Consider the following 20,447-nt stretch of genomic DNA (forward strand, 5'->3'; position numbering starts at 1 on the left):
CTATCCCCCAAGCACTGTCCATCAGAACGATACCCCTTTGTATGTGCAAACTCCTGTTGCAGGGTCTGAAAAATAAAAAATAAAAATAAAAAGCTTAGGATTTTCTAGGAGAAAAAGAGATCACCTTTTCAGCTAAAGAATAGAAGCATTTCAACTACTCTGAGAAGTTTGTATGGAAAACAAAAAACTCTCAGAAGAATAAATAGTGTGTCTCATGTGGGGCTGTTATTAAGATTTCAAAACAGGGAGGGACACTGAAGAAGCCATTGTAAGCAGTGATTGTCATCTAGTGGAGGGTCACTTTTAACCCAGGATTATTATATTTTAAAGTGAGGGCAAGGAGTAGAGAAGGTTCTTTGGCAGATACTAGCTACATCAGCCTGCCCTTCCCAAACCTCCTGCTGATAAATGCTTTCCTAGTTCAACTCTTGAACGGTTTGTGTGAGTGGGACCTGCTCTTGGTCCATTTCCCCCATAGAGGCCAAGTTTGCACCCTCATTTTCTTTCCTGGTTCTTTGAAAGCAGAAAATTAAGAAAATGTTATGGCTGCCATACCTGGTGGGAAATCACTTGAGTTGAACTTGTCACCCTCTTAATCCACTTATGATGATAGAGTGCTGATTTGTGCATCTAATTACTGAAGCCTAATTATTGCTGCACTGAAATCAACGTGGCACAATAAAATATGCACCACCTTCCCAGGAATGAGACGTGCCAATCTCCTTCTCCTCAGTGTTAGTAGTGACCTTATTTACAGTCTTAATCAAAAGGGAGCTTTGTCAAGGATTCAAAGTCATCCCTTTCAGGCCGCTGAGCTCTTCAACACATGCCTAAAACTAGCTTTATGAGGTTGTAGGTAATGAAGTTTGTCTTCACAAATGGAAATTACTAATTTATTAGTGTTCTTTGAGGTGGAAAATAGCCATGTAGATAAAGAAGAGCACGTAGGTGCATTCTACAAAGTCTTTAAAAAGCACTTTTGAAAATGTTCCACACCATGGCTTACTAATAAATGTAAAAGCTGTATGCCTGGAATTGGGGTGTACTCTTTTATCTCAGAAAGGGAACTGGCTTAAGAAACAAAAATAAAATGCTCAGAATACACATGATCTTCTCTTGCAAAGTGAGAGAAACTAGAAGGGGGAAAGGATGGGAGCCTGGAGGTTCTGTATCATGATGGATTATATTTAACATGCTTACTGCATGGTCTTGATGAACAGTGTGGTTCCCACTGGCAAGACTCATTCTTAAATATTCTGATTCAGTAGGTCAGAGGTATGGCCCGAGAATTTATGTTTTTAAATCCTAACAGTCTTATAATTTTTACCTTAATTACTATGCACCAGGTATTCTTCTGAAAATTTTACTTGAATTAAGTCTATTCCTTATAAAAATTATAAGACTGTATATGTATATCATTATCACAATCTCCCTTTTACAGGGCGATTAAATAATTTTTCCAAAATCACACAGTGAGTGGCACAACCATACATATACATATACATATACATATACATATAAAGTGTCTTCAGTGATGACCTAGAAGAAGAAAATGGATATCATTGCTGATTGTTTGAAAAAAAGGCTGCTTTCATTTGCAGCTCACTTCTTTCTAAAAGGCCATGAGTGTAGTGATTTCTTTTGAACCTGGAAGTTCAGTTATTCACAGACTGTTTTATTCAAGTTCAAGAAAATATTTGTTAGCTTCCCTTGGCTTTTTGCTTCTATCACTTTTTTTGGAATGTGTAGTCTTGTTTATAGGAAGGCATTAAGGATATGAAAAGAATAAATCAGCAACGGATCACTGGGTTTTCTTCTCCATTACTGGTCAGGGATCCATTTCACTTTACATTCATGCACTGGGGTGTGTGTGTGTGTGTGTGTGTGTGTGTGTAGGGGAAGTGCACTGGCAGTTGGTTCAAAAAGATTCAAGCAACTCCATGGGTTTGTAGAGGTTTAATAAAAATAATAGACTAAGGAAGGAAAACGTGAATTCATTTTTTAAAAGAGCACCTAAAGGAAAAGAAGTGACTAAATCAGATTGTTATTGTAATGGACCAAATGCTTGGGGATGCTGGGACCAAGACTGATTGGTCTTGATTTTCTAGCAAGTATCTTATAATCTTCCAGTGATGGCAGGATGTAGGGATGTGGAGGCCGAAGGTAAAGCCACAGTGTTATAATGCATTATTTCAGTATGACTTCAGTCGAGCAAGATCAGATTTATCCCACTTCCTGCTTGTGGTGGCTCTGAGTTAACAGAACAGGCAAAAACTTTTAACTATAGGATTTCCATTTATCAGTTAATTTATATTGCTGTATAATCAACCATCTTGATTGTCAACTGCTACATGGGTGTTTCATATGAGTGTCTTTCCTTACGAAAAAGACTGAAAGGTTATCAAAAAAAACAAAAAAACAAAAAAACCAGGGACTAACTGTTGCTGTTCCGTATGCTCTCTGACACCTAGGAAAACCTGGGCATCAAGAATTGAACTGAAAAAAATGAAAAAAAAAATGAATTGAACTGAATGAGATATATTAAACCAACTTATTTTTTGTTTGTCTTTGTGATACAAAGGTGCTATATCTAATCCTGTGTTATTCAATTTAAGGTCTCATTGGTTTTTCATTTGACGTGGAAGGTTAGTGAGAGAAAATGCAGCCTGTATAACACACCAAAAATTGATATTACCTTCATATATACATACACATTGGCAAAAGGGAGTCTTGTTCTCAGCTTGAGAATCATATCATTGTGCCTTTATCAAATGGGTTAGAATCTAAAAATAGTAGTCTTCTTGGATGGAATTTCTCATGAAGAAATAAAACCTAAGGCTGTTTGGAACACAAGAAGTTTGCATCTTAATTCTTTCATGGAGACCCCAGATTCCATGAAGCGCTATCAGTACTTTGTAACATAATTCCTATCAGTCGAAGAGAACACGAGCACTAGACAATGTTTAAAATCAGGAGAAAAATAAAGATTACCTTTCTCTGTAACACATTTGCCAATATCCAAGAAACAAACAACCCGTAGATAGTTTCAGCACCATTGCGTGTTTACAGAGCACAGCGGATTTATTCTAACATTTTCCCACCTGGAAAAACTGATCTTAAGCATCTTCGGCAATCTAGAAGCAACATTGTGCTCTTCACAAGGTGTTCATGTCACCTTTGCAGCAATCATGTACTTGCAGGAATGGGACTGGGTGGTGGTGGTGGTGGTGGTGGTGGTGGTGGTGGTGGTGGTTGTGAAGGTTCTGGTGTAGAAACCGCAGAAGGAGAGCTAGGCTCTGGGGATGGACGTGGAGGAGCGGAAAGGAGCCTGGAGAAGAAAAGGCTGTCATATTTGCTCAGAAGAACCGCCAAATCAGGGAGCAGAGGAGATCTCATTGGAGGAGCGCCTTCAACAGCAACTAATCCTGTCATATTGAAAGAAAATTGTAAATGTTCTCTCCAGAAACCGTCCGCCCATTGCAGCTGATCGAACACATAGGCAGGAACGCAGGCACCGGCTCCGGCTACCCCAGGGGCGCCCGGGCGCAGGGACCCGCTCCAGCGCGCACACACGCGCGCACACACACACACACACACACACGCACGCACATGCACGCCGGCCTGCGGGTTGGCTGAGAGCCTTGAAACCGCAGATCCCGCTAGGACAACGCCGGAGGCACTGAAGTAGGTGTCGCCCCCCACACTCATACTACTTCCCCGAGCGCTCCGCGGAAGGCATGAATCCCGCCCGGCTCGCGGGGGCATCCCGGGCTCGGCTCTGTGATGCTCTCCAGACCCGCCGTCCTCGGGAAAGCCAGGTTGGAAAGTCTCTCTCTCTCTCTCTCTCTCTCGCTCTCTGGCGTTTCCTTGGGTGGTTCGGTGTGCAGGGCGGGGGGCAGCGCCAGTTGAAGTCCGGTCTACACCGCGAAGGGGTTCCGGGCTCGCCGGGCGCCCGGCTCCCGCGTGGGGTGCGCGCCCCTGCCCGCGCCGCTCTGCCCGAGCCCTCGGGTCCGCCGCCCCCCTCCCCGCCCCACCCCTCCGGGCGTCGCGGCGCCAACTAATCTTTGCCGTTTCTCTCGCAAGATCAAGGCAGAAAAGGAGCGCCCGGCGGCTGGCTCCGGACTCTGAGCGGCGCGCAGCCCCGGCCCGGCCAGCGGCGCCCCCGCCCCGCCCCGCCCCGACCCCGCGCACGGCGCCTCGCTCGGGCCAGCCTCGGCCGAGGGACGCGGCCCCGGGAGGCAGCGGGAGCCACACCGGCGGCAGGTAAGGGCGCCGCGCCCCCGGCCCCGCGGGGCCCCCCGGGGATCGGCCGGGGCCGCGAAGCCCGGCGGTGGCCCTCCCCCGGCGCCGACCCTCGGACGGCAGCCCGGACCCCGCGGCCGCGAGGGCTGCAGCCGGGCGATGGCGGGTCCGGAGGGCGGGGGCCGCGGCGACGTGGCCGAGGCAGCATCTCCCCCGCCCCGATGCCGTCCTGCCAGGGGCCGGAGACCTTCGCCCTCCCGGCCGCTCGCGGGCCTCCCTGGGCGGGGGGGGGGGGGGGGGCCCGGGGGGCGGCCCCGTCTCCCGGGCGTTCGGGGAGGAGGCCCGGCTCCCCGGCCCCGCGCCGTCCCCGGGCTCCGCCTTCCGAGCCGCCCCTTGGGTGCCCGAGCCGGGTCGCTGGAGGGAGGCTTTGGTGCTGCGGCCTGAAGACCTCCGCCAAGGGGCGCGGGGCGGGGGCACCACGGGGTGAGGAACCGGGAGGCGTCCGGGAGCCCCACCCCACTTCGGTGCGGCTCGCAGGGTCAGCAGTCCCCCTGGGCTTGGGGACAGCGTCCCGGCGCAAAGCCCGCCAAGTCCCGGATCCCGCCGGGGCTCCCCTGACCCCCACCTCACCACGGGCCCCGGGCCCCTGCGGCGGGGCGCCAGGTCGCAGTTAGGGCCCGCCGCCCCCGCCCCCGCGCACCTGCCGGGCGCGCTTAGGGACCGCGCCCCCCACCCCCGCGCACCTGCCGACCCGGGTGGTCCGCGCGAACTCGGAGCTCGGGGAAGCAAGCGCGGTGCAAGCGCGGTCCCGGCCGGCGCGGGGTGAATCGCGCAGACATCCCACCTGTACGCCCGGGCCGCGGGGCGGGGGGGGTCCTCCGGGAGAGCCTTCGAGGAGGCAAGGTTGCCCCGAATCACCGACCCAGAAAGCAGCACGCGCCCACTGCCTGCCTCGGGTCCCCTCCGGCATCCCCATCGCTTTCTCTGCCCTCCCGCCCGTCGCCGAGGCCGCTGGGAGCCGCAGCACGGTCGTGCGGGGGCCCGGGGAGCCCCGAGTCCCAGGCCAGGAGGCCAAGGTGCCGCGTGTCTGGGATGCCGCTGGCATCGGTGCAGAGAAGCAGGAGGGCAGGGAAACAGAGGGCGACGCCTAAGGCAAGCAGAGCTGCCCGCTGATGGCTCCCCAAGCCGCCCTCCCGCGTCCTGAAGTCGGTTCGCGGCCACCGCACCTGTGGCCTCAGGCACCGGAGGGTTCCGGCCGGCCAGAGCCCCGCGCCTCCCAGCGCCCCCAGTCCTCGGCTTCGGATCCCCCACGCTGACTTTCCATTTCCCATTCCTTCTCCTCTCTCCCTTCTCTCTCTCTCTCTCTGGCTTGTTTTTGCATTTCTTGCTCTTTTTCCTAGCGCTGGGTGGCAGTGGGTACGTGGCAGGCAGCCGTGTGGCTTGTCCATCCCCTAGTACACGCAGCCAGCCACACAAATACACATCCCCACGCTCTACCACTCGCCGGCCGGCGCTCTGGCACGCTGCCCCTGCTCTGCAACCTCAGCCACCTGCAGCCCCCGCCACGCAGAGGCCCCGGGTGGAGAAGAGGGGAGCCACCCAGACTCCAGAGGGAAACCCTGGGGTGACAGGGAAGGCCTGGGAAAAACTTGAATTTGAGGGTGGGGTGGGGTGAGGGTGGGGAAGCTCTGGGGGAAGTGGCCAGGGAGTTAGTTCATGCTTCAAGGAGCCAGAGGCTGGGGCACCCCAGACCTCCACCTAGGGCCTGCCTCAGGCCAGGGCCCAGACGCAGTCCAAACGGCCGGGCCCTGGGGTAACGGGCACCTGGCTTCACTCCAGGCCATTCTGGTTTATCAGGTTAGAGAAGGCTCCGAAAGTGAGGCAGCTCATAAACTCCTGCTACTCAACCCGGCACCGTGTGGCAAAGGCCGGGCATTCTATTCTGCAGGCAATCTGTAATGTGTGTAGACATTGTATTGGAAAACATCTGGCAGGGTGATGACATTTTTCACGGATTGGCAAATAAGGATGACGATATACTTTAGGAGCTACAATTGGGCATGGATGCAAGTCATATTTGGGTGATACCAACCAAGAACTGATGATCATAGAAGTAAACCAGTTGATTTGGCCAGAAGACAGGTTCACATTGGAAACTGTATTAGGCTGCAATTTAGAAAGTGGACTTTTGAGACTCGTCAAGTGGACAGAAGAATTTCGTGCTAGTAATGTCGCAGCTTTGCAGGATTTGGCATGTAAGGTCTCAAGGAATATATTAATGCCAGGTGGATTTCTATTGCAATTACGATTATTAGTAACGTGTTCCAGTTGAGGCAGTGTATGGATAAGCAAAATCTGTTGATTCCGTATTTTTTACTAGGCTACACAGCTAGGCTAATTAAAGCTGAAAAATAAAGATGTGGAAATTCCCTAAAAATTAGGTGTGGAAATTCCAGCCAAGTCAGCTTACTGTTTTAAAACTCTGTGAATGAAGTGGGGTGGGAGTGAGAGAGAGTCCTGAGACCCAAAATTCCTGACAGCTGCTTGGTCTTCCTACATTTGTTTATGTAAGCGTACCTGAGGGTGTCCGGAGAGGGATTGGAGGGACAAAATAGGTGGATTTGAATATCCCTACCATAGTTCAAGTTCAAGGGAACCCAAAGAAAACAGTTGCAGTTCTCAGCTTCAGGGGCAGATATAGAAGGGACCAGTAGTCAGATGTAGGCACAAGTCCCTCTGGGATGAGTCCCCACATCCTCTCATTTCTGGGGTGGGGGCAGAGAGGGTGGCTAGCTTTCACTTTTAGAAACCGCATGGCTCCAAATGTGGCTCTGTCCCCTTCTTTATCCCGATCATTCCAACGTCAGGCCCTTGGATGTACCTTCCAGTGGCTTTTCCCAGTTCCAAACCAGGGCAGCCGTCCCCCAGGGCCAAGGTCACAGGAGGGAGGGAGGGCCAGCCTCTGAGGTCCAAGGGAAAGAGCCGTCCCCAACCTGCTGGCTGGCAGGGAAGGCAGGGAGGGCATGGCAGGAGAACACACAGGCCGATGGGGAGGGGCTTGTCTCTCCCATCCGCAGCAGTGACCAACGTTAGGGCAAATGCAAAAGAGGAGGATGAGGGGGCAATAGAATAAGAGGAAAGGAAGAGGCACTGGCAGGGGTATCGGAGAGGACAAGGACAAGGACGTGTGGGTGTGCAATTAACAGCCCCCCCCCACCCCGGGAGCTTGGTTCAGGCCCCGTCAGTGATGTCAGTCTTTGCTGCGGTGTGCCTGTGACAGAAAGGCCTGTCGGTGATTAGCTAAACACGGCCACTCACGTCACACCCCACTCATCATCTCATCTTGATCTTTCTCCACTTTACCCCGTAGGATCTAGAGCCTGACAAACACTTTGTCACACATTTCTCTTGAAGGACTGGTTTTCTTCATTTAAACTTACATTTGAGTTTTGGACATCTTAGGGCACGAATTCTGTGTCCTTTCTCCTCCGACTCCTCTATAGCGGGCACTGTCAGTGTTCTCCTTGTGACTAGGAGTACCTGTCTTCCTTTCCCTGTCGGGGGGGGGGGTGACTACGACAGGTGCCCCCTGCTCTGTCGGCCTGTGGTTCCATGAACCAGGGGTGGGAGCTGCTTTGTGTTACAGGGTATCAGAGCCAGTGTCCTGATTGCCCACCCCCAAAGCTCAACAGAGTCCCGTGGTCCTGGTGGTGGCAGAGGTGGCGGTGGCATGTGCTTTCTGAGGAAGCAGGTTGTTTTTCCTTGGAAACGAATTTTCATAGAGTGTGTTCTAAGTCCCTAGCACTGTCCTAAGCACCTTCATGTATTATATCATCTGTTTCTGTTAGTGCTCTATCCCCGCTAAACACCCCCGTCGAAGACAGTGTCTGGCTCATCCGAGTTGCTTATTAAATATTTGCTGAATGAATGAATAGATGAACCAATTCTCAGTTTGTCATCGTAACCGTCCCGCGAGGTAGACGTCATTCTCCCCATTTTACAGCATTCGGAGAGGTCAGGTCATGGCCCAAGATTGCACAGCTGGTAAGTGGCAGCTGCTAGGTACAGACTCAAGCCTGTTGGACTTCAGTCTTTGTCTTACCCTGTGCTGCTTGGCTCTCTGACATTCATTTCCCCTCTGTTGGGAGAAGTCAAAAGTGTGGTGTTCAGAGCTCAGCAATTGTTCTCCCCATCCTTTGAATTCCGCTCTGCATATGCTTGTTGGATCCCCTAGACCCTAAGCCAGTGAGGCAGATTGGGTGCCAACAGATTCTTAGTTGGCACAACATGCTTGTTTTGACTAATCAGTGAATGCCTCTGGCAGAGGAAAACGAGCGCACCAAAATTACCTGGTACTTTGGCCGATGTTCTTTCCACCTTCTGCAATACTAAGATTTTCTTTTGTCTGGTGCACAAGGATGAAAGACAACGTTGATATCTTTCAGATGAACTCATGCTATGTGTTGAAGTGGGTGAAGAGGCTTTTCCAGCATGAGGCATTGACCAAGAGCTGCCTAAGAGCTCACACCTCCCAACTTCCAGGACAGTGGTTTTGCTGCTGAAGGAGCTCCTCTTCCTTTATTAAGATTGACTTTGGCTCAGGTCAGGGTGCTTTCCCGTTCTGAATTGCAACGGCAACTTTTAATTTTAGTTCGAACTTACTATCCTCCTTTCTTCTGAGAGGCCTGATGTGACTTCGTGAAACAGCGATTAGCAAAGGGCGAGTTTCTGGCTGCTTTGCCTCCTTCCACACTTCATATATTCTTGTCTTTATTTTGCTTCCCTTTTTTCCCCCCTCATGTTCAGGCTCCTTCTTTTATACTGTGACCTAAATATACAATCATCTTAACTGGTGCAGTTACCATGGTAATGCTTCATGGTAGATAAGGGTGCACACTAAAAAATCAGTTTCTTTCATTAGCAATGGAATTCCTTCTCTTTCTCCCTCTCTCCCAAATCCTGGCTTTCACGGAATGATGCCCTCTAGTGTTCAGCGCCCGGAAGCACATTACCTTGGATAGGCAAGCACATCCTTCTTAAAAACTTTGAGAAAATCTCAATTCCAATCTTAATTTGAAAGAAAGTCCTGTAATTAGTATAGTTCTTGAGCAGAGAGATTGGTTAGGAGGAGTTCATCGTCTGAACATAGAGAGTGCCGCTTGCTCTGTAGAATTCTAGAAAGTTACAGGAAAGCTGGGATATTTATACCCTCCTTATATGTTTAAAATTGCTGTGGGACTATTTCTATGGGAGACGAAGAGATCCCATGGAAGCATCTCTGGAAGAAGAATCTAATGGAATGTTTCTGTATTCTTAAGTCTTTAAAACTTCAGAATGGAAGACTTTTATCTTTAGAATGAGAACATTGTTCTTGTAAGATAGGATATATGTATCCTGTATGTTTTATGTTATATATGATTTTTAGCTGTTGTTTTGTTACATGGAAAACTTGCAAGTTTCGCTCTATATTGTTCTGTGGATAGTGACGCCCATCTGTACATTATTCTAAATCGCAAATTACATGACTTTAGAAGAAGTGAGGTTGATGTGCTTGCTATAAGCAGATCGTCTCTTTTCCTCACTCCAGATCCTACTCACATCTAATGGTGGCCCCCACTCCAACCTCTCCCTGAGACTTGCCTAGAATTTTCCCCCTCCTCTCCAGCCACACAACTTTTCCAGACCTTTAGCATCTCTCACATGAACTGTCACCAGAGCCTTGCTTTTCTAACTGGTCTCCCACCTCCCGTCTTTCCCTAGTACAACCCATGCCTCACGCTGCCAGCGTGACCTTTCTGAAATGCAAATCTGAACATGTCATCCTCTTGTTAAAAATTCTTCACTGTTTCTCAACGGTCTAGGATAAACTCCAAATCAAAGCCACATGAGCTCTTCTTCCATAACTACCCAGAGCCTTCTTGCCAGGCTGTACCATTTTCTACCATTTCTACATCCCCCCACTACACAAGAGGATACAGATAAATAGCTGTGTAATGACTGGCACAGAGTAATTGCTAAATAAATATTGGCCAACATATTTCTCTATTCTCCTCCGTCGCTTCCTCCTCCTCCTCTTTCTCTCCCCTCCTCCTCTTTATCTAATTTACTAGTAGTATAGTAAGCAATGGTAAGCATCTCACGCACACTGGCCATTACCCAAACTAATAACAATAGCTAAGGGAAGCAATGATGTGGCAAGTACTTTGCTAACTATTTTACACTCTATATCTCATTTAATCTCTCACAGTCAGGCACACTGCCTGAGGCATTCTAGTTACTCAGTGTACGTGTGTTATTTTGATATGCATCGTCGGTGTGACAATGGTGAAACTTTTGGCACTGGACCATTAACAGCTAAGTCTTCTCTTCAGTTCAGCTAAATGCTTGGGAGGTGAAAACAAGGGATTTTTATTTTAAAGGGTTCAGTGGGGTTGGCTGAATTACTTTCTTGGCTACTAAACGGAACGATTTACAAAAGGCTTAGCCTGTAGAAGTGCTATGCAACTTGGGTGACTTTACCTGGTGCTGGTTGTAGAGTGCCAACTGAAGCTCGCCAGGGAGGCCCAGGAGGTCTGAAATGAGAACAGAGGCCATAATTTGATAAATAGGTATGTTTCAAATGTGTTGGGAACATGGAGCTTCATTTTTTTCCCAATGTTTTCCACAGATAAGGTGGAACTTTGTTGATACGCATAGTCTCCCATTCTATTTTATTGTGTCGGGGGAACTATCAGAAGCTCCACACGCTAAACACCAGTTTTGATTCAGATCTCCAGCCCATGGATAACGTGCAACGGTACTAATAACAGAACTGAGGATTTCGATTTTTCATGTCAGTGAAAAGAAATAGCAAAAAGTGCGACAGCAGAGCAGTATTTTGAAGTTATCCGCCCTTACGAGTTTCAGAAAAGCAGTACTTCTCTTTTTCTGGACCCTATACAGCCCTGAGTGTTGATCTCATGGTACAATTGGACCCACTTTTCCAGCAGTCAGTATTCAAAGGCACCAGGTATAGTGCTTTGAATCACCAGATTCTGAATTAGTTAAACCACTACTGTCTTCTAAAAATGCTTTTAAAAGATTAATTCGCAGGTTGAGTCACTGAAATGCTGTTTCTCTTGCAAAGGTTTTTAAGGCAGCAGGTTTGGGGTCAGACTCAGGAATCTATTTTGTAACTAGCATCTCAGATGATATTGAACTTGGTAATCACAGTGCCCCATTTCAAATAATACCAGGTTGTAGAATTGGCATCTAAAGGGCATCGAAGAGGAACAAAGATAGGACACTCAACCTGGTGCTCCCACCCTGACGTCACATGAGTTTTCCACCTTGTGTGGGCCATTGAGGCTGAGAGCTTAACTGTTACCAGAGACTTTGATTTTCTGGTGTGAGCAATAAAGAACTACTCAGGAGGGCAGCCATAGGGAAAGTCACTTCTCTTCCAGTTCATACTGCCCCTGAGTCTATTTAGAGGGGCACAGTCCCCAACTGTGGATCTTACATTCTTATGTTAGATCAGCGTTGGCCATTTGAGACATAAGCAACCTGTTCTCCTCCACATAAGCAACCTGTTCAACCTTCCGGTTCCTAGGAACCTCCCTTATAGCTTCCTAGGAAGATTTCTTCATGATTCCTAAGCTCCTCTGTGCCCTGTCCTGTCTGGTGTTCTGGCCAATTTTCCATGACTAATCCAGCTGGACCAAGCCCCTGAGCCTCATTCTCTTCCTCTCCCCCTGCCCTAGTGAAGGTGTTAGAGTGAGAGGATTGTCGTCAATGTTAACAGGGATACATTTCACTGTTAATGGTGCAAAATCATGGTGCACTGTCGTGATCCTCAGTAACAGGCTGTTATATTATACATACCCCCTCTCACAGAAGCAAAGTTATGATTTTTCCTGATGTTATTGCTCACCTTTGGTCACCAAGATGATTCCCCACTTTAATCAAGTAAAGTAGCTTTTCCTTACCTCTCCAACTATGCCAAGCCAATAAACAAAATGGAATTATATAGCAAGACACGCCTATTATTTCTCGATTATTTTATTAACCAAGGATCTCTTAAGCAGAAGCAGTGAGATGGGAAGCTAAAGAGTTACCGGAAGATGAATTTTCCCCACTCTTCATAAAAGCTAAGCATGGAATAGTTTGACTGGTAGAGAGAAGAGCATACGTTTCACAGACAATTTCATATTGTTGAACATGGTGAAGATTTTCTCATACCCCGTGCCTTCCTTGGCACTGCTGTAGAGCAGAGAGGCTTCCACTGTATAACCAGCATGAAAATAGAAAATGATAGGAAAACTCTACTTCATTGTGTTCTTTAGAGAGCATCAGGACACTTGGTTTCGTTTTAGGGAGAAGATAAAGAGCAGCCCCAGGGTCAAAGCGTTTCCCAGATCTGCCTGCTGTTTTCTTGCTTCCTCCTCAAAATTACTTTTCTATCAGATTCTATCAGTGGAGTGGGCAGTTATGTCCGCACATGTAAGCCTGAATATTAAAAACTGGTTTTTTTCTCCCTTTGAAGAGTTTTTTGAAGGCAGAGAGAGTGGTGGATGATGTCGGTTTAATTTCCATTGTCTTGGCCAACAGATGTCACTCAAAAGTAAACAAGGAGTCACACTTTTTCTTTTATTTTAAAGTGAGCACTTCTCAAGAGAGAAGTGAGAAATATCACAGGATATTTCTATGTGAGGGAAAATTTCAAATTTTGGAGGAGATACTCTTCTGTGACAGTTATAATGACAACAAAAGCAAGGAAACGACAGCCATTCTTTCTTAGGTATAGACCGAGTTTTAGGATCTGTGCCATTTCTTTATTGGAGAGTATATTATTCTTATAGTTTGTGCCAACCCTGTGTACTAGATGTTTGTTATTTTCTTTCTCTGTTAAGTGTAGAAATTGGAGCTCATGGACACAGAAGAGTTTGTTCTAGGTCCGAGAGTGAATTCGTTGCTTCGGCCATCAGTCTCCCATCTAATGACGAAAAGATCAGTTTAGAAATGTTTTGTTTTCCTTTACTATACCATATGCAGTTTGTTTTGTTGTAAAAGAATAGCCCATTGTCTCATTTGACACTTAATTCCAATAAGACAAGGAAAAAGAGAGAAGAGAAAGAAATAGAGGCACATTACCCTGTGAGTCAGTGTTTAGAAAAGAGAATCGTGAAAACCAAGTTTATGTTCTAGGAATTGGTCTCAGGTGAGATTTAGAATGTGTCGTGGCTACTTACCTCTTGGCATAGTCTAATTCTAGGCTTCCTGTTTGAAAATAGTTCCTGGGGAGCTCTTTCCAGGCACACGGGGGGGAAGAGTCTCAACAAGGCTTTCAGGTATGGAATTTCTAAAGGCAGAAAATATGATTTCATGAATATTTATAAAGCGTGTGTATGTTGGAAAATTTCTGTTGCCCACGAAAACACGATGTGCTAGTAAAATATTTAGTCTCCTTCTATTTCATATTATTCTATCTTTTTCCCTTTCTCTGCCAAACTATGGCTGTTACTCAACCTCTGCATTGCAGATATAAAACAAAAGGCCAAAGGAACTAATTATTCTGAGGGATGAACTCTCAGTGGATTAATTCGATTTCTGTGTACATGTCCACTGGCAACTCTCACCATTTGTTTGTACGTCCCAAGTCTCCGGAGAACCAGTAGTTACCTATCGGTAAATTGTGATACCAGCTAATTTTTTTTACAATTGATTAAAATTTCACACTCTTCCATTTCAATATCAGTCAATATTTTTACACACTGACACGTTTAATCAAGGATTATCTTTCACAAGGGAGCTACAACAGGGCCCTAATTAATTAAAGTGATAATTGCTCCTCTCTCTCGCAGTTTGTTAGTTACATAACACATCTTTCAGGAAATTCACATCCTTAGCCTTCCTCTATAAAATTCCTTCACTTATAAGGAGGGACTTTGGCTTCTACCTCTCTAAGAATTTACTGAAAACTCAGAGATTTCTTTTATTTTCAAGGAGGGATACAGAAAAGAGGTCATGTTCGTATTCCAGCCAGTTTCCCTATTAAAAAATATAATAAAAAATAAAATGACACCTTTCTGTCATTGAAGCATTCAGATTAAATCCCAGGGTTGTTTGCTTGGAGGAAAGAGGTTGTCAGGTGTCTCCTCTTTGATGTTCACTAGCTCGTTTTAGTTTCTTGACCACAATGCAAGCTCCCATGGTCCTTTCCTGTTGGATCTTTCTTCTGTTTCTCATTCCTCAGTTACTTAATTGCTCCTGCAGCTTTTTCAGTGCCTGCAGTTTGTTACACTTTTCCCTTTGGTTTAGTCCCATTATTTTAGTAGATATTGAATCTAGAGAGTTGGCTATAATTGGTCACCCTGCTCTCTTCTCCTTTAATAGATATTGCTCCAATTCCTGTATTTTGGCACCTCTTGGTAGCAGATGCATTTTCAAATATAATTGATGGAGACTGTAAATCCGTTAGCTCATCTCCCTAAGACTTAGAAATTGCAGATCATTGAAATCACTGCATGCATATATTGGTCAGATATTCTAAAGGTCATTATCCCTGTTTGCCTCTTTTAATTAAATTAGTGTGACTTATTCATTCCACTTGCAGCAAATATTTGGCTACTTTTTAAAATCTGTTTTTTTTTCTCTCAAACTCCCATGTGCTCTTACTCTACATTTCCAATATAATTGAAAATGGAGCAGTTTCAATAGTTCCGTTATCTAAAATTCAAAGTACAATTTTTTTTATTACTCGGTATAATTGTTGGAAGATAACTTTTCCTGGGGCACCTGGGTGGCACAGTCAGTTAAGCATCTTGGTTTGGGCTCAGGTCAAGATCTCAGGGTTGTGAGACTGAGCCCCATGTCAGGCTCTGCACTGGCTAGGGAGTCTGCTTGAGGTTCTCTCTACTCCATCTCTCTCTCCCGCTTGTGCTCTCTCTCAATCTCTAAAGAAATAAATTCCTTTTATTAAAAAAAAGGAAGATAGCTTTTCTTGCTGCACTAGTTTCATTTTTTAAAAAATAAATTTTATTTTTTAGAACAGTTTTAGGTTAACAGAAAAAGTGAGTAGAAAGTAGAGAGCATTCTGATAAACCCCCTACCCCTATACACTCCCCCACTATCAACATCCAGCACAAGAACAGTTCATTTGTAATAGTGGGTGAGCCTACATCATAATTGGCACGCCAGCGTGGCTCAGCAGTTGGGCATCTGCCTTCGGCTCAGGACATGATCCGAGAGTTCCAGAATCGAGACCTGCATCAGGATCCTCCATGGAGCCTGCTTCTGCTCCCTCTGCCTCCTACCTCTCTACGTATCTCATGAATAAATAAATAAAATCTTTAAAAAAATCATAATCGTCCAAAGTCCATAGTTTTACATTAGGGTTTATTCCTGGTGTTGTGTGCTCTATGGTTTTTGACAAATGTATAATGAAATGTTTCTATCATTATAGTTTCACAAAGAGTAGTATCATGGCCCTAAACATCTTCTGTGAACCCCCATTTATCTCTCCCTCTCTCCAACCTCTGGCAACCACTGGATCCTTTTATTGCATTCATAGTTTTACTTCTTCCAGAATGTCATATATTTGGAATCACACAGCATATAGCCTCTTCACACTGGCTTCTTCACTTACTGAGATGTATTTAAGGCTCCTCCATGTCTTTTTATGGCTTGATATAATTCATTGGTTTTTAGTGCTGAATAATATTCCATTGCATTTGTTTTTCTTTGGTATTTTTGTTAAATCAGCAAATGCTTTTTTCTTACTTCTTGAGGATACCTTTTAGCTATGCATTAGAGAATTTTTTTTCATTTCATCATGTGTATTATTTTATTCTTGTGTTGAGTTTAATCTTGTAGTTCCATGTTCTTAAATTCTGGAGCTTTCCAAAAATAGCCCCAACAGAACTCATGTTCTGAATACTTTAATTATATCTCTCTCTTTTTGCCCTTTAACCCACTATCCTATTTCTGCAATTAGTGAGAAAAGAGCATTGTTACTCAGCATCTTGTGTTTTTTATTGAACTATTTTTGTTTTCCCTATCTTACATTTTTTCATAAGATTTTTGTTTGTTTTGGTTTTTTGTTTTGTTTTGTTTTTGTTTTTTTGTTTGGGCAATTTAGGCAAAAGAATCTTTCGCCTTTCTGTTGAAAAACTTAAGTGGTTTCTTTATCCAATTTCAGTGATTCTTCTACTCCATTGAGTCTGCTAAACAAGAAGAGGTAAGCAAGTATGCCACAGAGCTGTCTGTTTTCCATTTCTCCTTCCCAGTTGACCTTCCAAGCTTCAGCAGCCAATGTTCATGATGAAGCTAAGTAAAAGTTGAAAGCTTACCCAAGATGCTTCTACTGACCCCTGATGGAGTACTATAAATCTTGATTTGTTTTACCAATAGCAGACAGAGAATTCTTGTTTCTATTTGAGAAGTAAACAAACTCCTAAGAGGTTTTCTCATGCTCCTTTGGGTTGTGCCCCTTTCCTCTGTTCTCTGCCTTCAGTAAAGTAATGCTAATTGATGGTGTTGATCTAGTCATTCCAGCAATTCAGACATGGCCTTCGCACAGGGCACCTAATGGCACCCATTTTTTAAACTTGTAATAGCTTTGCTTGGGCCCACTCTTCAGTTCTCACATATACCTTATATTCAGCTCCTTTACACAACGGATTGTCATCGATATTCTCTGGTTTCGTTAGAAGAAACCTGCTCCATATGGGCAAGATTTGTATTTTCTTTTTAAATTCTTCCTTTCAGCATTGAATCTTGTGCTCAGCTCTATTCCTGTCACATAACAGAGCTCAATAAATATTTATTTAATGATAATTTTGTGCCACTAGTCTCCTGAACGTTCGAAGTTTCTTATCATCCTAACTTGCCTCTTCTGTTGCTTCCATAATAGCAAGTCATCATTTTCTGAAACAGCTCAAAGAATCTCTTTCTAGGTTAAAAAATATATATATATATTTCAGAAGAAATCTTCACTTCTGGCACATTTTCCCATTTTTGAAACCAACATTTCACCTAAGCCTGAACAAAATTTTATATGGGCTACTTTTGTAGGTATATAATAGTATTATTACTTTATTTAAGCTGAATCTAAGTAATATCTAGGACATGAACTTTTAAAGGTATACAACATGTTTGTTTTTTTGAGGAACTTGTGTTGAAACAAATTTTAGCTAACACAAATCACATTTGATTTCAACAGACCACTTTTTCCCCATACTGGGATGGATTTACAGTACCACTGATTCTTTTTGTTTGACTCCATCTACAAGATATGTGACCAAGGATAGCAATTTACATCACAAAACTAAGTACTATGTTGGATAACTTGCCATACTGTAGCTTTGGTCTTATTCATAGAATCGGAGGATTCATTGATTTGTTCTTTTATTCCTTCACTCAGCAGATACTGCTAAACACTTATTTTGTACACAGCACTGTACTTTTCCCTCCTAGCTGATATCCCTCTGTCATCACACACAAGTGTCACTAGTGGAAGTGGAAGGTGCACACATACCCACGTTCATCCTCTCTCAGGCTGAACATTTCCTCACAACACTGCTATGACCCTGACAGTCAAGCAGCCCTTTTCTCCCTGGCTATGGGAATCTTTGACTGGCCTTCACCACCTCCTTTAGAACCTAAAAAGAAAAGGCTTGGGATGCCTGGGTGGCTCAGCAGTTGAACATCTGCCTTCAGCTCAGGACATGATCCTAGGCTAGGGATCGAGTCCCACATCAGGCTCCCTGCATGGAGCCTGCTTCTCCCTCTGTCTCTGTCTCTGCCTCTCTCTCATGAATAAATAAATAAATAAAATCTTAAAAAAAAAGAAAGAAAAAGAAAAGGCTTTGAGCACTTTGCTCAATTTGAGGCTCTTGTGTCTCCTAATGTGTGCACCCACTGTCAGGCAGTGTAGACTAGAGGTTAAAAATATGATTTTGGAGGTCTTGCATCATTGCCAGTTTACCTTCCGTTCCTTCAACTTCATGTTCTATAATTTGGTGAAGTATTTAATCTCATCTAGTTTGGCACCTTTATTTTACAATTAAGGAGACTGTGACCAAAAGATAGTAGCGAGTTGTCCTGTGATAGACAATGATAGAGCCAGGTTTTGGTGCCTCAACATCCTGACACCCAACCCACTGTCAGTTTCATTCCTTCACCATGACTACCTTCCTTGTGGAATGTTCCACATGATTATTTTTAATCGTTGGGTTAATCCCTTCTAAGAAAGGTTTGAGCTACAAACAAAAGAAAACAGAAAGCAAACAAAACCCTTGTAGTTCTTCCTGATTTGTGTGGGGCTCCTGTTCTTTCTCCATCTCTCATCTTCTATTTCCTTGATGATTTCCAAAGGAAAGGCTGAGGTTCAGACATGAGCAATCATCAAAATTTTAATGGTAGATATGACATGGTGCCAACCTATCAGAACATGAATCGACCATTGTGTCATTTTTCTGGGTTTCTGCCAAGAATCAACCCTAGTAGCTGCTTTCTTGCTTTCTGGACATCTTGGAGATCTCATCTATTTATTTTTGCTACTGAATTGCACGTAAATAATTGGGGCTTTCATTTACGTTTGCAGTATCTATTTGGACTAATATTTTTTAAAATAATATTGATGCTTATAAAAAGATGTCAACTTTTAACTTTACATAATAAAGAATAATTGAAAACAAATTGCACAGTGTATTTGTTCCCTGGAAATGTATGACATCTTTTAAAAAGCAGAGGGGAGTATGATGAATGAAGCCTTTTGGAAAACAGCATCACAATCCAGTTCTTTCTTCTGCTTCCCCAATACATGAGGTTATTAAGAAACTCTCTTGTCGCATTTACTGCCAAGTTAACAGAAATTGTCCATGCAGTATGCAGTATTAGAGTAAGAAGGAAAACAAAAGACAGATTAGAAAGCTGTATTTTCATGTCATCTCTTCTAACTCTGTCATTGTACTTTTCTTCCAAATAGCAGATTTCTTCCTCCTGAAGTCCTGATAACCATATGTGTAATCACTGTTGCCACAAATGTTTTCAAATTAAATGCCCATTTTTTGGGTTGTCTTTTTTCTTTGTTTGATATCAGAGTTAAGTGGCAAAGAGAAGCAGTTGGAGATGAGCTGAGGAACTGGTGTTGTCTGGGACACTGGGCATTTCATGGTCCAGAGAAACTCACAGGAAGGTGACAGAGGGCTCTCTCAGACCTCTATCACTTACACTGGAATGTGATGTGCTCCTAGGGAATGTTGGGAAGGCACTTGCAAAGCTATTTTAAGAGGTGTTTGGAGCTGTGAGAGGACAAGGAAGTATGGGACAGCATGTCAGAAGCCTTGTTTGTAAATACTGTATTCTCTTTGGGGGTTACTCAGTGACGAAATCAAAAAGAGGCTTGCCAGGAAATAAGGCTGCTTATCTGGCCTCACTAGAAGAGAGTTCCACACTAAATGAAGACCGACAATCAAAATGGAGCATTTCAACAAAAATTGCAGGAAATCTGCTTTGATTGTTTCATCTTTTTTCAGTATGAGCTCCCTAAGCTTATCAATGAGCTAGTGCCATTGGCTGGTACCCATAATCCATTGGAAGAAAGAAAAGAGTTTGTTTTCAGAGAAACTGTTTTACAGAGACTGGAAGCTAATTTGCCTCCACCTTTTAAGAAACTTTTCATTCATCTTCATATAAGCTCAAAGAAAAAAGATTTGGACAGGGATGACAATCCTTCTGTGACGGATTGCACCGCCTTAATGATGGCAAAATGGGAGGAACTAATCAGACCCTGGCGTCTCTCCCCTTTCTGTCTGATGGATTCCAAAGGGAGCCACAGCATAGGTTGCTCACAAAGATGAACAGGACTGGGTAACTTCCTTCAACTCCACCTCTTCCCAGAAAAGAGCTCAAATTCCAGAGGTATATTTCTCTCTCTCTCTCTCTCTCTCTCTCTCTCTCACACACACACACACACACACACATTACCCATATTTAAAACCAATAGAAAATCTATCACTCATGTCAGTATCATCTTCATCACTCTGCATTTGTTGGAATATTTAATTTATTTATTCATGAGAGACACACAAAGAGAGAGAGAGAAGCAGGTACCTTCTGGGGATCCTGACGTGAGACTCGATCCCAGAGACCCAGGATCATGACCTGAGCCAAAGGCAGATGCTCAACCACGTGAGCCACTCAGGGGCCCCAGCATTCTGCAT

At 44.8% G+C, this 20,447-nt stretch overlaps 1 protein-coding gene and 1 long non-coding RNA gene across 3 annotated transcripts in view; one reads left to right on the forward strand and one right to left on the reverse strand.

Moving 5' to 3' along the window:
• Positions 1 to 3,062: 3,062 nt before the first annotated feature.
• On the reverse strand, positions 3,063 to 5,854 carry LOC144284897 (uncharacterized). The gene is made up of 2 exons (XR_013353306.1): positions 5,469 to 5,854; positions 3,063 to 3,425 (listed from the first exon to the last, which is right to left on the reverse strand). It is a non-coding gene; the product is annotated as an uncharacterized LOC144284897 (long non-coding RNA).
• The window catches only part of CHRM2 (cholinergic receptor muscarinic 2), a 146,362-nt gene continuing 129,287 nt past the window's right edge, over positions 3,373 to 20,447 (forward strand). The window contains exons 1-2 of one of the 2 annotated variants that reach the window (XM_077850061.1): positions 3,374 to 3,818; positions 4,084 to 4,263. The gene's annotated coding sequence lies outside the window, so the exon portion shown is untranslated. Of the gene's footprint in view, positions 3,819 to 4,083; positions 4,264 to 20,447 lie in introns of both variants that reach the window. The other variant, XM_077850062.1, reaches the window with a different exon arrangement.

The sequence above is a fragment of the Canis aureus genome, chromosome 15 (assembly GCF_053574225.1).
Source record: "Canis aureus isolate CA01 chromosome 15, VMU_Caureus_v.1.0, whole genome shotgun sequence".
Classification (NCBI taxonomy): Eukaryota; Metazoa; Chordata; class Mammalia; order Carnivora; family Canidae; genus Canis; species Canis aureus.